The following is a 13,399-nucleotide window of genomic DNA, read 5'->3' on the forward strand; positions in this document are numbered from 1 at the left end:
AAGACACGGTGCCGGAGGACTGGATGGTTCTACAGAAGGAGCGAGGCTTAGCCTGAACACCAGAGACTGCAAAGCCAGCCACACAGGGACACACTTCCTCTATGGAGGGTGTAACTCTGAATAGTGCCACTCCTTATGGGTCAAGCATTCAAACACATGAGTCTGTGGTGAGCACATGTATTTAATCCACTACAAGGGCTCATAGGTCTGCAGTTACAGATTGTTATGAGCCTCCTGGGTCTTCTGCTGTAAAAACCTGAGCCATGTCTCTAGCCATCCTCTCGTTGCTTGAGAAAACTTGTAGAAAGATGCAATTTTGCTGTTTGAATGGATTTCACAGCAGCAGTCTCCCAGAGCCCACTCTCCAGCTTCCTACACACTGAGCACTACTTTTGGTGGAACCAGTGGGAGGTGTTGTTTTGTTTTAAATTCTGTACAGTATAAGTTTTAATTGGTCAGTTGGTTTTATTATTGTTGTTTTGAGAGGCATTCCTGAAAAGCCTAGTGATAATCTTTCATTTCAAGCCTGTCCAGTACTTTTAAGTCTAATTCTACTTTATCTGAATAATTGCAATTTATACAGTTGTTTACTTCTTAAACTGGATCAATTCTGATATATACAGAAAGGCACCACTGATGCATAAATGTACCATTTTGTCCAATGAAAGGAGTGATGAAATTCAGTAGTGAAATCATAGCTAGTCCTACAATGGAACAACACAGCAAGTTTAAGAAATGAACAGAGGATAGATTCATGAATGAGAATCAAATGTGATTATTAATGCAAATAGTACAAGTGAAGTCAAGTTTGAGAACATGAATGTATCACATATATATAATATAAAAAATTTTCTATATATTTAGTGCACATGAAATTAACACTAAAAGTTTGTGACTTGCAAAAGAGAGGAGAGAAAAAGATACATACTCAAAAACATCCTAGCCTTTTCTCAAATGCATCAAAGAATTTTGAATTTTCTGTAAAATTTAAAGAAGGGCACGTTAATGATCTTTGATTTGTAAGGAATTTTAAATTATTAAAAGTTTATGTTTTCATCTAATTCAATCATTGTGTTGTCTAAGGAGAATTTCCTATTGGTCTAATCTTTTCTTTCTGTATGGTACCAGGCATTGAACTAAGGAGCTTTATCATTGAGGCAAGCAAGCAAACATCCTACTGCAGAGCTACAACCCCAGTCCTGTTCTGTTTTATTCTCACCAATATTCATTATGAGCTCATTCTGTCATTCACTGGGCCCCCAGGGCATGGCTCTCTTCCCTTCTCTCTAATATATAACCAATGCAATAGCCATATCTAATTTCTTCATTTACACTTTAATACTCCACTCACTTATCTCCTTTTCTGCTGCACATCCCTCTGTTTTCTCTAATCTGAGTAATTAGTAACACCTGAAGAGCTCTGAGATCCTAGAGCAATGGAGTGTCTGGGCATGATAAATGGTTGGCAGTACAACTATATCATAAGCCGCTTCACTTATGTCCTTACTGATGTTCATTCCATTGTGGGTTTTGTCTATCTCTGATTATTTCTCCCCATGATGACCAATTTAAAATATCTTCCTAGTCTTGGTTGACTAACCTTTCTTCTGCCATCAAATCACTTCATGTACTATTTTCTAAAGAAAGTAAGGCTCAACCTTTTTAAACACACAGGTTGATTCTCATCTTCCCACATGTAAGACTCTGCCCTCTCTGAAGTAGCATAAAGATCAAGAGGTTGACCATTTTGGAAATGCCATCTGAACCCTTGGGACCTTTTGAAACTGTAGGAAGATATTCTGAAAATAAAGTTCACATTTTGAAGGTAGTCAACATAAGATAAGAAAAATCTATGGATCAACAGTGATGGTATTTAGTGTTTTAATTAAGCATGTCTATATATATCAGAAATCCTATAGTTGTATAAAAGAAATGAACAATATGGGAGTCTATTAAGTTATTTCTAAGTGCTTGCTGACAGGTGCCTAGTATAGGTCTCCCCTGAGAGGCTCTGCCAGAGCTTGACCAATATGGATGTAGATGTACGCAGCCAAACGTCGGACTGAGCTCAGGCACCAATGGAGCTCTTTCAGGGCAAGGACTGAAAGAGCTGAAGGGGTTTGCAACCACATAGGGAGAACAACAATATCAACCAACCAGATCCCCCACCCCAGAGCTCCCAGGGACTAAACTGCCAACCAAAGAATACACATGGAGGGACCCATGGCTCCAACTGGATGTGTAGCAGAGGATTACCTTATATGACATCACTGAGAGGGGAGCCACTTGGTCCTGTGGATGCTGAATGACCCAGGGTAGGGAAATGCTAGAGCTCTGATGCAGGGAGAGGGGATAGGGAGATTGTGGAGGGGAAACTGGGAAGGCATATGACATTTGATGTAAATAAATAAAATAACCAATAAAAATAAATAAAAGTTGTTTCCATTTTTCCCTTGCCCTTTTTTTTCAGTCTCAGGCTTATCCTGAAGTATACTAAATTTATGTGTATTTTGAATTAGCTAATTTGGTAATCCCATTTCTGACATATTCATAGCAGATTTGTAGCACTTTGGAAGTCCAATTTATTGTTGTAAATGATATAGGGTTCTTCAATTCGCCCCCAATATTAATTAGTACACACAAATTTTGCCAATTTCTACAGGCAAAATTGCTATACTTATTGGTTGTCACATGACTTCAAGATAAATGCATGTCTCATATATTTTGAGTACCTAATTCATCTTTATTTTTCCAGTGAAGAACTCTATCTGAGATACCCAATCTCATACTACTGGAAATATGTGCTGTCATATTCTTTTATGCTTAAATCAGTCTTAATGGGTTATTACTCATATTCAATATATTCTACAATTTTAGATGTACATTCTGATGAGTTTTGACAATTATATGTAGTTGTATATCATAGCCCAAGTCATGATATGAAATATGCTCATCAGTCAAAACATTTATTGGTACCATTTTTCATATATTAAAAAACCATTTAAATTCACTAAATTTGACTTAAACTATAATACATTTACCATATGTGCATATTTTAAACTTTCTTTGTGGGTAATTTTTAGATGAATACTTCTTTTTATCCTTTTCTATGCATTTTAAGAATTGTATGTCTCTGATAGTTTTAATGAAGAAATGGAGGGGATTCGTGTGTAGAGATTATCAACTCAGCCAAATCATTTCTTTAAAGAAACACATGAACATACCTGCCCAGATTGACGGGGAAAGAAGATTCAGGTTAAAGGAGGAATATCACCTTCATCTGAACCTACCCTAGTAGTCAGTTATACAATGCAGCCCATTTTTGCCTATAGCCCTCCAAATAGGTATTTTTGTTGGTCATTATACTGATTTATATTTAGAGCCTTAAGAGAAATAATTATTCCAGAATACAAGGGGATAACTCTAAAATATGAAAGATGTAATAATAAAGTATCTTCTTTCCATAATAATACTTCATATGATCTTCCAGTGTAATGGATTTGAAATGGTGAATTCTTTAAAGGCAGAAGCTTAGTCTAAGACCTCCTCCCCTAAGTATTTAAATGGATGTACCAATGTATGCACATTGATTAATTCCATATGTATAGACTCAATATACACTTAAATATTCAGAGTAAATATTCTTGATTTTGGGTAAAATGGTTAAGAAAACAGACATACATATTGGGCTCACAGTACTTGCATTCTAGACGGGTAAAGAGGCAACGATAATAGAGTGTGATCTGCACTGTATGCATAAGTAGGAGGTACCCAGAGGGATCCCAAAGGAAGCCTCATTTCAGGCTCGTATGTGGGATCTTGGAAAGAATCTTGAAAAAATAGACTCGAGACCTAAACTTGAAGGGGAAAGTGGGTCGTGTAGGTGAGGCAATAGAATGTGGAAAGACATGGAAATAGAGAGGAAAATGTTCCAGAAATCTTCAGTGAAAGGAGATAATGAGAGAAACTCCAAAGGCATGTTTTTAACTAGAGTGGAGCAATGGATACTTGCCTTGGACAGGAAGGGCATGATAGAATTTTATTTGGGAGTACATTTTTTATACTGTTATATGTTATCTAGAGTTGGATTTAGCAAGGAACAAGTCATTAGTGGGACTTTTTAAACATAAGGAGCAAAAAAGCAAATGCTGTTGATCTGTCCTTTCTTTGGAAACCAGGAAAATGCATCACCTTTTGGGAAGCATTAATGACAAATCGTCCATACACATTTGATCAAACAGGTCTATGTTTAAAGTCATCCTTAGCATCACAACTCTGGGGAAGTGCTATTGTTTTGTTGTTATTGTTATGAATAAAGTAAAATTTGGATTGCTTGTTTAATTATTTTGTAGAAATCTGGTATCACTCACATTGCCTTCTATGACAACTATTTAGTAAAAATTGAAATTTTCTTCAGAAAAATAAATGTTAGTTTCAGGAAAATATTAGAAAAGCAAAATCCATTGTAAGAGTGATAGAACTTCCTCAATGTAATTATAGACTATGAAGGATTATAGTAAATTTATCCCAATGTAGATTTTATGGGTGGTTAGGAATACACATTTTTTGGTTAACCAGAAACAAATTTTCTACTTCAATCATTCAAAATTCCAAGTCCTAATTGTCTGATATACCATTTGCTTACAGCCACTGTGGGAGACCATTTGCTCAATGACATGCAATGATGATGGAGCAGCTTGTTCATAAACTTACTAATTACTAAAGAATGACTTGAAGCATCTGGGACCACAACTGTGGGCAAGAGCATAGTATTTTCTACTCACACTGCCACTTTCCCTGAGATATCTGGGGTCATATTCCTAGTTTTCTAATTTTTTAAAAATATATTGCATTTGATATCTGCATTACAATTTCTCCTTCCTTCCTTCCTTCCTTCCTTCCTTCCTTCCTTCCTTTCCTTCCTTCCTCCCTCTCTCTCTCTCTCTCTCTCTCTCTCTCTCTCTCTCTCTCTCTCTCTTTTCTTCTTTTTTAATGAATGAAGCAATTTATTAACCCATCATCTGTTGTTCTAATGTTGCTTCTTGTTGCCAGCTGCCACCTGTCTGACAATGCTCTCTGGATCTCTCTCTCTCTCTCCCTGAGATGTTAACTTGCAGCCCTCATGTTGGTCCTTTTTCACCATTTTCAGGCCCTCTAGAGCCTGGAGAACCAGACAGGCCACACTCTTGGAGCCTCTGCTGAAATAGTTGGGCCTGACACTGTTTCTCTGCTGTCCTCAGTAGATCTTGGTCATGGAATCAACCCCTGCACACCACAGAGGTACAGAGGCCCTGGTGTGGAAGCAGCTCCTGTTTAGAGCCTGTGTTGGATGACTTCTCATCACAGGAGGCAAGCTCTTTATGTTTGGAAGGCTTAACTGTGTCCACCCATTCTGGGGACTTTCAGCTTCCCAGACTTTTTGAGGAAGGTTGCCAAAGCTCTGAGGAACTCCTGCTGGTCAACATCTTTTACAGTAACTCCAGCCATCTGCATGGCCAGCTGGGAGATAGAAAGGGAACATTGGGGTTTCCCTGGCCTACAAGTCAAGTCAAGGTCTTGAATTATAAATTTATTAGTAATCAATGTTGGAATTTTGTTCATTATTCTTATTCTACAAATTTACATTTCTTTTTGTTTTCTGAAAGCATCTGTTTAATTGGAATTGTTGGACACTGGCCTAACTTTTGTATTCATTTCTTAGTGACTCCTTGCTGCTCTCTTTAAGGCCCTTCATCCTCACACTTCCTTGAACGTAGGTGCTCCTCAGAATTTCAGTTTTTACCCTCTGCCATTAAATGCCTTCCCCTGGTTAACCTTACTTGGATGACGTAGGAAAAAGGAAACTACAGATGCTGAAGAAATCTCAGGCACACATACAGAAAAGCTTGGACTAGGTGGGCTGTGCTTGCTTTCCTGAAGGGCACCTACTTCAAAACTCAGAAACCCAGCATGTTAATTGTGAGTGCTGAGTACATAAATTGTATGAGGCAAGGAGGCGGCATTGACTAATGTCAGTGGGAGGCTTCTGTAGCAGAGCAGTCTCAGGTTGCAGTCATTTAGAAGGAGCTATGGTTGCTTCTGGTCAATCATTCCTTGTATTTGGAGCAGAGGAAGACTTTGAACTTCCTCTTAGCCTCATCCAAGGAAAGCATTGCCACTCCTGTGGATCTGAGGAATTGGAGTCTTTGACATGGCTGCATCCATGCCAACAATATATTATCACACAGGATGTCCTCTGTTCCCATAACCCTCTTCTGTTGTTATGAATTCTTCCCCAATTATGCCAATCATTCAGAGTTTCAATTAATTTGCAAGCCAACAAATAATAATCTATACTTTGAGATTTCTTATTGAGCTTCAGATTAACAAAGCTGTCTGAAGACCATTTCCCATGTAGAACACTCAATTAATACTTTAAAACTTGAGTTCACATACTGCAGATCTTTCATAGTTAATGTTCTTCCTATGAAACTATCTTTTCTCATTATTGCTCTAATCCTCACTTCCCATCATATCTTTAAATAATCCGTTGAAATAACCTCTTTGCTTCACTAAATCCTGGTGTTTTTATTTGACATTAACAATACTGTGCTTTGGGTGGTTTACCAGTTGTCCCTGAATTCATGCTGGCTTCTCACACCTGCATATCCTTCACTGAGCAGATACATCAAGATCACTGTGATGAGTCATGGATACTCCAATCTAGTCTGGGGACACTTTTCTGCTGTAGCATGCCTCTCTTATTATTTATGACAATATAAAATTTTTCTTCTTTGTGAATATTTTTCTAGGATCTTCTCATCTAGGAATTAGGGAAATTTTATAAGCTCCCTGAATGCGTAGGAATCCCCTTGACAATCAGTCATTACTCTATACTACCCCATAGGTAACCTTTACTCTGTAAAATTCTATCCTTCTCCTTCTGCACTGGGTTCATTTAACATGACACACTATGTCACAGATTCAGTTTAACATTTAAAAAAGAAGATACATCTTCAGGGCTGGTACTGTGGGTCAGTAGGTAAGTGTACTTAATTCTATGACTGATCCCTGGGCTTCTATCCCAGGACCCTACATGACAGAGGGAGAAAAGTGGCTCCTGCAAGGAGTACTTCCTCTGACTGCTATAGACATGACACCTTCCCCTGCCACCATACACAGAATAAATAAATGTAAAAAGTATTTTTAAATAGATAAGCTTTACCAATAGCAACTAAGAAATTCAGTAGCCTCTTTAGGAAACTGGGGTTCCCTAAAGCAGCTCACCTTAGATCACTCCCATCTCATCACCACATCTGACTCTTTTTTCCACTATATTGAAGCCTGGATGCTCCTTGTATTCTCAGAAACGGAAGAATGCAAACTTACTCTGCCAGACTTTTATTTCAACCTCCGTTATGTTGCATGGATATCATGTCAGTGTAAAAAAGTTTCCAACATCCTTTGCTAACTTCAAACCTCAGATTCACAATAAATTATTTATACAAAGTATATAGATTGTCTCTCTATTACAGAACAAGATTGATTTTTGTCCAAAGTAAAATGGTAGGCTGTTCTAGAAGGAGAAAGGGGGAATATGGAACAAAACCAAATGGATACAAAAGCTTGTATAAGGCTTAGAGTAAATGAATTTATTTCTCAAAGGCAAAGCTAAGATTTGATGTTCATTTATGAGGGTTTTAAATGAATATCTATTATCAAATACCAACACAAAGCTAGAATTTTTCTTTGCGAAGATATGACAGAAATTTGTTGCTTATTTTTTTCCTTTCTATAAAACACTATGCTTTTATTCCCACCTTCTTAAAACCTGCATAGAAGACCCAAGTTTTGCATCCAATCAGAATAGTTTTCTGTGTGTCAGTTTGATAGTGGTGTTTAATTTGTTGCTTATCCTTCTGTGTCCCTGGTTATTCTCCGTGCTGTTAAAAAATATCCAACAAAAGCAACTTAAGGAACTTATTTTGTTTTACTTTTAGAGTCAGCTGCCATGTTGTGTTTGTAGTCCGGAAACAGGGAGAGGTGGCTGCTTAGCTTACTCTCCCTCCTTGCTAATAAATCTGGGACCTCTTTGGAGTGTGACCCCTCACATTCAGGTTGTGTCTTCTTATATCAGTTAAAACTCTCTAAGAATACCCTCACAGAAACATGCTTAGATTGCCTCTTGAGTAATGTTAAGTGTGGTCCAGTTGACAATCAAAGTTACCTGTCCCCAGTTAGAATTTTACCCAGTTCTAGATCACAGCAAAATGTCTGATAATCTAACTAATGAAATATCATAAACTTTAAATGGAAACTCCCTCCTCCTAACCATTTATGTCGAATATACATTCAAGCATAATTATCTCATTCTATTTCTTCAGTGAAGCAATGGCAAAAAATAAGTTATGAGAAACACATATTTATATCTAAGATCTCACTGTCACAGGGAAAAAAGTCATGGTACTGTGACCCCCTCATCCCCATACATATTGGTGTCCAAATGTGAGTATCAAAAATGATATTCAAGGGGGCTGGAGTGATGGCTCAGGGGTTAAGGACAGTGCCTGTTCGTCCAGAGGACCTGGGTTCAATTCCAAGCACCCACATAGCAGGTCACAACTGTCTGTAACTTCAGCTCCATGGAATCTCATACCCTCTTAGAGACATATATGCAGTCAAAACAGTAATGCATATTAAATAGAAATAAATAAATTCTTTTTAAGTGATATTTGAAATTTGATGTGGAAAAAAGAAAATGAAGGAACAATTTGTTTCTTGAGTTACGTGAGTAATTATCATTTGGAGATAGATTCTTGGTTAGAGATTGGGGCTTGTGTCTGCTTCACCATCTGAGTGCTGGAATTCCATCTGGCTTGAGCCTGTGAAGACCCTGTGCATGATACCACAGTCTCTAAGACTTCATATATCACTTATACTGCTGCTGGAAGGCCTTAGCAGAGTTCCCTGAGGCCCAAGTTTGTAAAGATACCTCATTTACAACTGGGTGTTCTAAGGACACTCGGTCTTCACATTGTTCAGTTGTGGATCTCTATCTATTTCCAGGTAGGAGGAAACTTCTCTGTTGAAGACCAAGCAGCACACTGATCGTATTTGTCTTTGTATTCGTGGTGGCACATGCCGGTTTTTGTTGAAGAAAGGCAGAAGCAGCGGGATCATGAGTTGGATGCCAGCTTGGAATCTTTCAACAAGGAAAAAGGAAAAGAAAAGCAGAGTGAAGTAGAGAAAATTACCTCTGTGCTGATGGCTGTTGGCAGAAGAGATTACAGGACAAAAGTGAGGAGGCAATTGAACTAAGGAGGCACAGGGGGAGGATAGTGTCTAACCCAGTGCAAACTGTTTCCCTGGGCCTACTCAGTGAGTTCCAGACTCATCTCAGTTGTCCTTCCATCATGCCCACAATGGTGCTCAGGTCCTGGTGACTCAGCACAATGCTGGTTTGATTGAGAGGAACCCCCATCCTCTAACCTGAGTTCATTCTTTCCATTTCTCCACCATTATCCATTCTCACTTTTGTTGTTGCTGTTTGGGGTTTTTTTTGTTGTTTTTTTGTTTTTTGTCTTGTTTCTTCTCTGCTTAGCTTTTGTCACAACCATGTAATTGTTTAGCCAGTTCTTAATCTAGAGAGGGGTCTACAAGGACATGTCTCATTTGCTCTGCCAGATATAGGACCTGGTTAATTGCGGGTATGAAGTAGATGTCTGTGGGATGAATGCGTGCAGTTAAGTGGTTAAGGAATTTTTGTATTAATTAAGTATCCTCTCTGACATTTACACACACACACACACACACACACACACACACACACACACACGTGTACGTGCATGCACACATACACACACAGAGTACTCTCTGTCTACTATCACTTTCCATTTGTCACCCTCCCTCCCTATCAGCCTTCTTCCTATAAGTCCTTCCCCCAACTTCTTGTCTTTTTAGTGAACAACTAAGTTTATTTAGAGCTCTCCATGTGACCATGGGTTTGGAACTATCTATTGGGGACTATTCTTCACCAGTGGGCACACAACGAAATGCAATGATCCTCTCACCCCACCTTTCATTGTCTCATCCATCCAACCATGCCTGAATGTAGAAAGGCCTATTCTGGTACACACCTAGTATAGTCATCCATAGTTGTTAAAAGTGTATAACTTGCTTTGGCTGTGTTATGTCCCAAAGGTGTCCTTTAACTGCCCTTCTCTGTTGTGGCTTTTACATTCTTTCTGATCTCTCTTCAGAAATGTCCTCTGAGACTTAGAGAGGATGGTATCAATTGCTTGCTTAGAGCCAGGAACTAAAAAAGCGAAACAATAAACAAACAAACAAAAACAACCTCATGGCTATCATATTGTTTTTTCATTAGTTTAATTTCTGATTAGTTTAAAATTAGATTAAGCTTCCATTAGTTTAAAATCTAAATCTGGAGTAGAATAGCCAAAAGTTTTAGATTTGTGCTTCCACATAATCTGTTTTAATGTGAACTTATGAGAGACTTGGGATTTCTTACTTTAACTTCTAATGCTTGCATTCTTGATAGAATTGTGATTCTATATTAAAATTTTGGGGAGTAATTAGAACGTTTATTTTTCTCTAGGTTAAAAACAAAGTCAAGACCTATAGATACTGCATTAGAATTTATCCATGTTGCCAGCAGGAAGAAAAAAGCTTAAAATAGCATACATTCAGTTCCAAGTAATAGGAAACTCAACAACTACTGCAACAAAACAAACAAACAAACAAACAAAAAACTAACAAAATGACAACAAAATGACAACAAAATCATAAACTTTATTTAATTAGGAATTAGTCAGATGGGTAGGAAATAAAATGATAAATTATTAACTCTAAGTTGTAATGCACATTAAAATCCCAAACGTTGAAGGTATGATGGCATTTTTACATTGGCTTTATTCACTTCAAGTCAGCGTTGCCTGGAATTTAGATCAAAGCTTTAATTCTATCGTGGATGATATCCTCTAGTTACCCTTCAAACCCTCATGTTCAAATGCCAGTAAAATTATTTTGAAGCTAAGTTTTGAAGACATGAAATTTCGGGGACATCTGTGGATAGCCCATCCTTGTGCTAAGGCTGTGAAATTTTAAAAGTTGAATCAGTAGGAAAATATGTCTTTAGTTACACACCACACACACACACACACACACACACACACACACACACAAATAAAACTTATATACTCTGTGTATCTGCTTAAATTTTAAAAGCAATAAAAGGATCCATCCTTTATGCAGCTACCAAACACAGTCACTATTGCTGATGCCAAGGGGTACTTGCTGACAGGAGCCTGATATAGATGTCTCCTGAGAAGCTCTGCCAGAGCATGACAGATACAGAGGTGGATGATTGCAGCCAACCAATGGACTGAGCACAGGGACCCTATGGAGGAGTTTGAGAAAGGACTGAAGGAGCTGAAGGGGTTTACAACCCCATAGGAAGAAGAATATCAACCAACCAGATCTCCCAAAGCTCCCAGAGACTAAGCTGCTAACCAAAGAGTACACATGAAGAAACCCATGGTTCCAGTGACATTTGTAGCAGAGGATGGCATTGTCTGGCATCCATAGGAGGAGAAGCCCTTGGTCCTGTGAAGGCCTGATTCCCAAGTGTAAGGGAATGCCAGGGTGTTGAGGCAGGAGTGGGTGAGTGGGAAGGGGAGCATCCTCACAAAGCAGAGGAAGGGGAATGGGAGAGGGGGCGATTAAGGAAAGGGAATAACATTTGAAATGCAAATCGATAAACTCTCCAATAAAAAAAAAGCAGTAAGAAATATGCTCAGCATTTTGATGGACATTTGATTGACCTTAGATAAACTAATATCAAAATATTTAGTCTGAGAATCTAAAATAATTTGGAAAGTAAATCTAAAAGTTTTTCTGATGAAATAATATTAGCCTGAAAATTAAGAAGGACTTTCACATTCTCCTCTCTTAGTAGAATCATAAATGCCTTAAATAATGCTCCCTGGGAGATGTGGCTGAGCAATTCACTTCTAAGATTTTGAAAGCCTAGTTCTTACGTAGAAGTATTAGCAGAGTGGCAGTAGACAAAGCAAAGGAAGCCTGAGTACATCCCATAGGAAGGCAATTTGGTTTGGATTGTCCACTTACAAACATGACTGCAGATTTTTCATTAGAGCTCAAACAGAACTGTTTCATCTCCTATATGAACGTGTAATTGGGACACACTTCGATGCTGGGGCTGGAAGATCTCTTCACCCTCATCTTAGTCCTCCCGTACACACATCTGAGGGAATCTTTTGTCACACACTCTGCTCATGCTGTTTCTGAGTCAACCACCTCTAATTTTTCTTCAGTTTTCAGTTAGCCATTATACCTATTTGAAATTTGAATGTATGTGAAGTCATTCTTTATTAAAGAAGCTTGGCTCGTGTTTGGAAAATGAATTCTCTTCGCCTCTTCCACGTGGAAAGCGTCTTAGCACAATCGTGAAAAAGCCATACAGGGGAAAACTTCAAATAAGTCACTCTTCACTTGCGAAAATAAATGTTTGTAATGTGATGCAAACTTACGTTATCAATATCGTTTTATCAATATCCGACTTGGTACTGTCATGTTCTACAGAGTTATGATAAGCTTTGCTAATGCCTTCCTTTCCCACCACAGGGAATTCATCATCCTTTAATAAGGCTTTCATCAATAGTCTTTCTTGGTGGTTCTGGAGAAGAGCTAACGGAGGAACCACCTGATTATTGAAGCAGCAGAGAGGTTTCAGAAGCTAGAGAAAGGACTCATAATATTAATTAATTCATTAATTAATGGCTATTAATTAATGAAATAATTAATGGTTATGATTTAACTAAGCTATTTAATTCATTCTTTCAATGGCTTATGCCACCTTATTTGGAACGAAATGATGGAACTTGATGTTGTATGGCTTCCATGTCTAATTACAGGCTTTCTGTTTTATTGTAGAAATTTCACACTGTTATCACCCATGCAGTAAAAGTGGCCCAATAATTAGTATTTCAGTAACTATAGTCATCACTGACATTGCACAAGTTTCTTTCCTTCCCTTACCTAATATCTCAGAATCTGTCAACAAATAAATCTTATCCCTATTCTTTTTATCCAAGCTATATATTCTTGAATAACATTTATCTCTTGATTTTCATTGCTCTACATTCTTTTGGTTTTAATTTTGTATGCAAATTTTGTCATTCCTCTGAAAGACAAGTTTTAGATGGGTTTTTATAGCATATATAAGTGAGAAATTTAATTCATTATTGTTACCTAAGGATAATGGGAAACCTGCATACCTATGGAATTTTTATTGGTGATTGAAGATGTGGCTCAGATCGTAGAGTGCTAATCTAGTATGAAAGTGAAACCAGATTCAGTCCCCAGTACAGAAACAACTGTG

The 13,399-nt window shown here is 37.9% G+C and overlaps 1 pseudogene; it reads right to left on the reverse strand.

The window, feature by feature from the left end:
• Positions 1-5,029: 5,029 nt before the first annotated feature.
• Positions 5,030-5,493, reverse strand: LOC148006754 (small ribosomal subunit protein eS19 pseudogene; annotated as a pseudogene).
• Between the last annotated feature and the right edge of the window lie 7,906 nt (positions 5,494-13,399).

Source organism: Rattus norvegicus, chromosome 2 (genome assembly GCF_021556685.1).
Source record: "Rattus norvegicus strain SHRSP/BbbUtx chromosome 2, alternate assembly SHRSP_T2T, whole genome shotgun sequence".
NCBI lineage: Eukaryota > Metazoa > Chordata > Mammalia > Rodentia > Muridae > Rattus > Rattus norvegicus.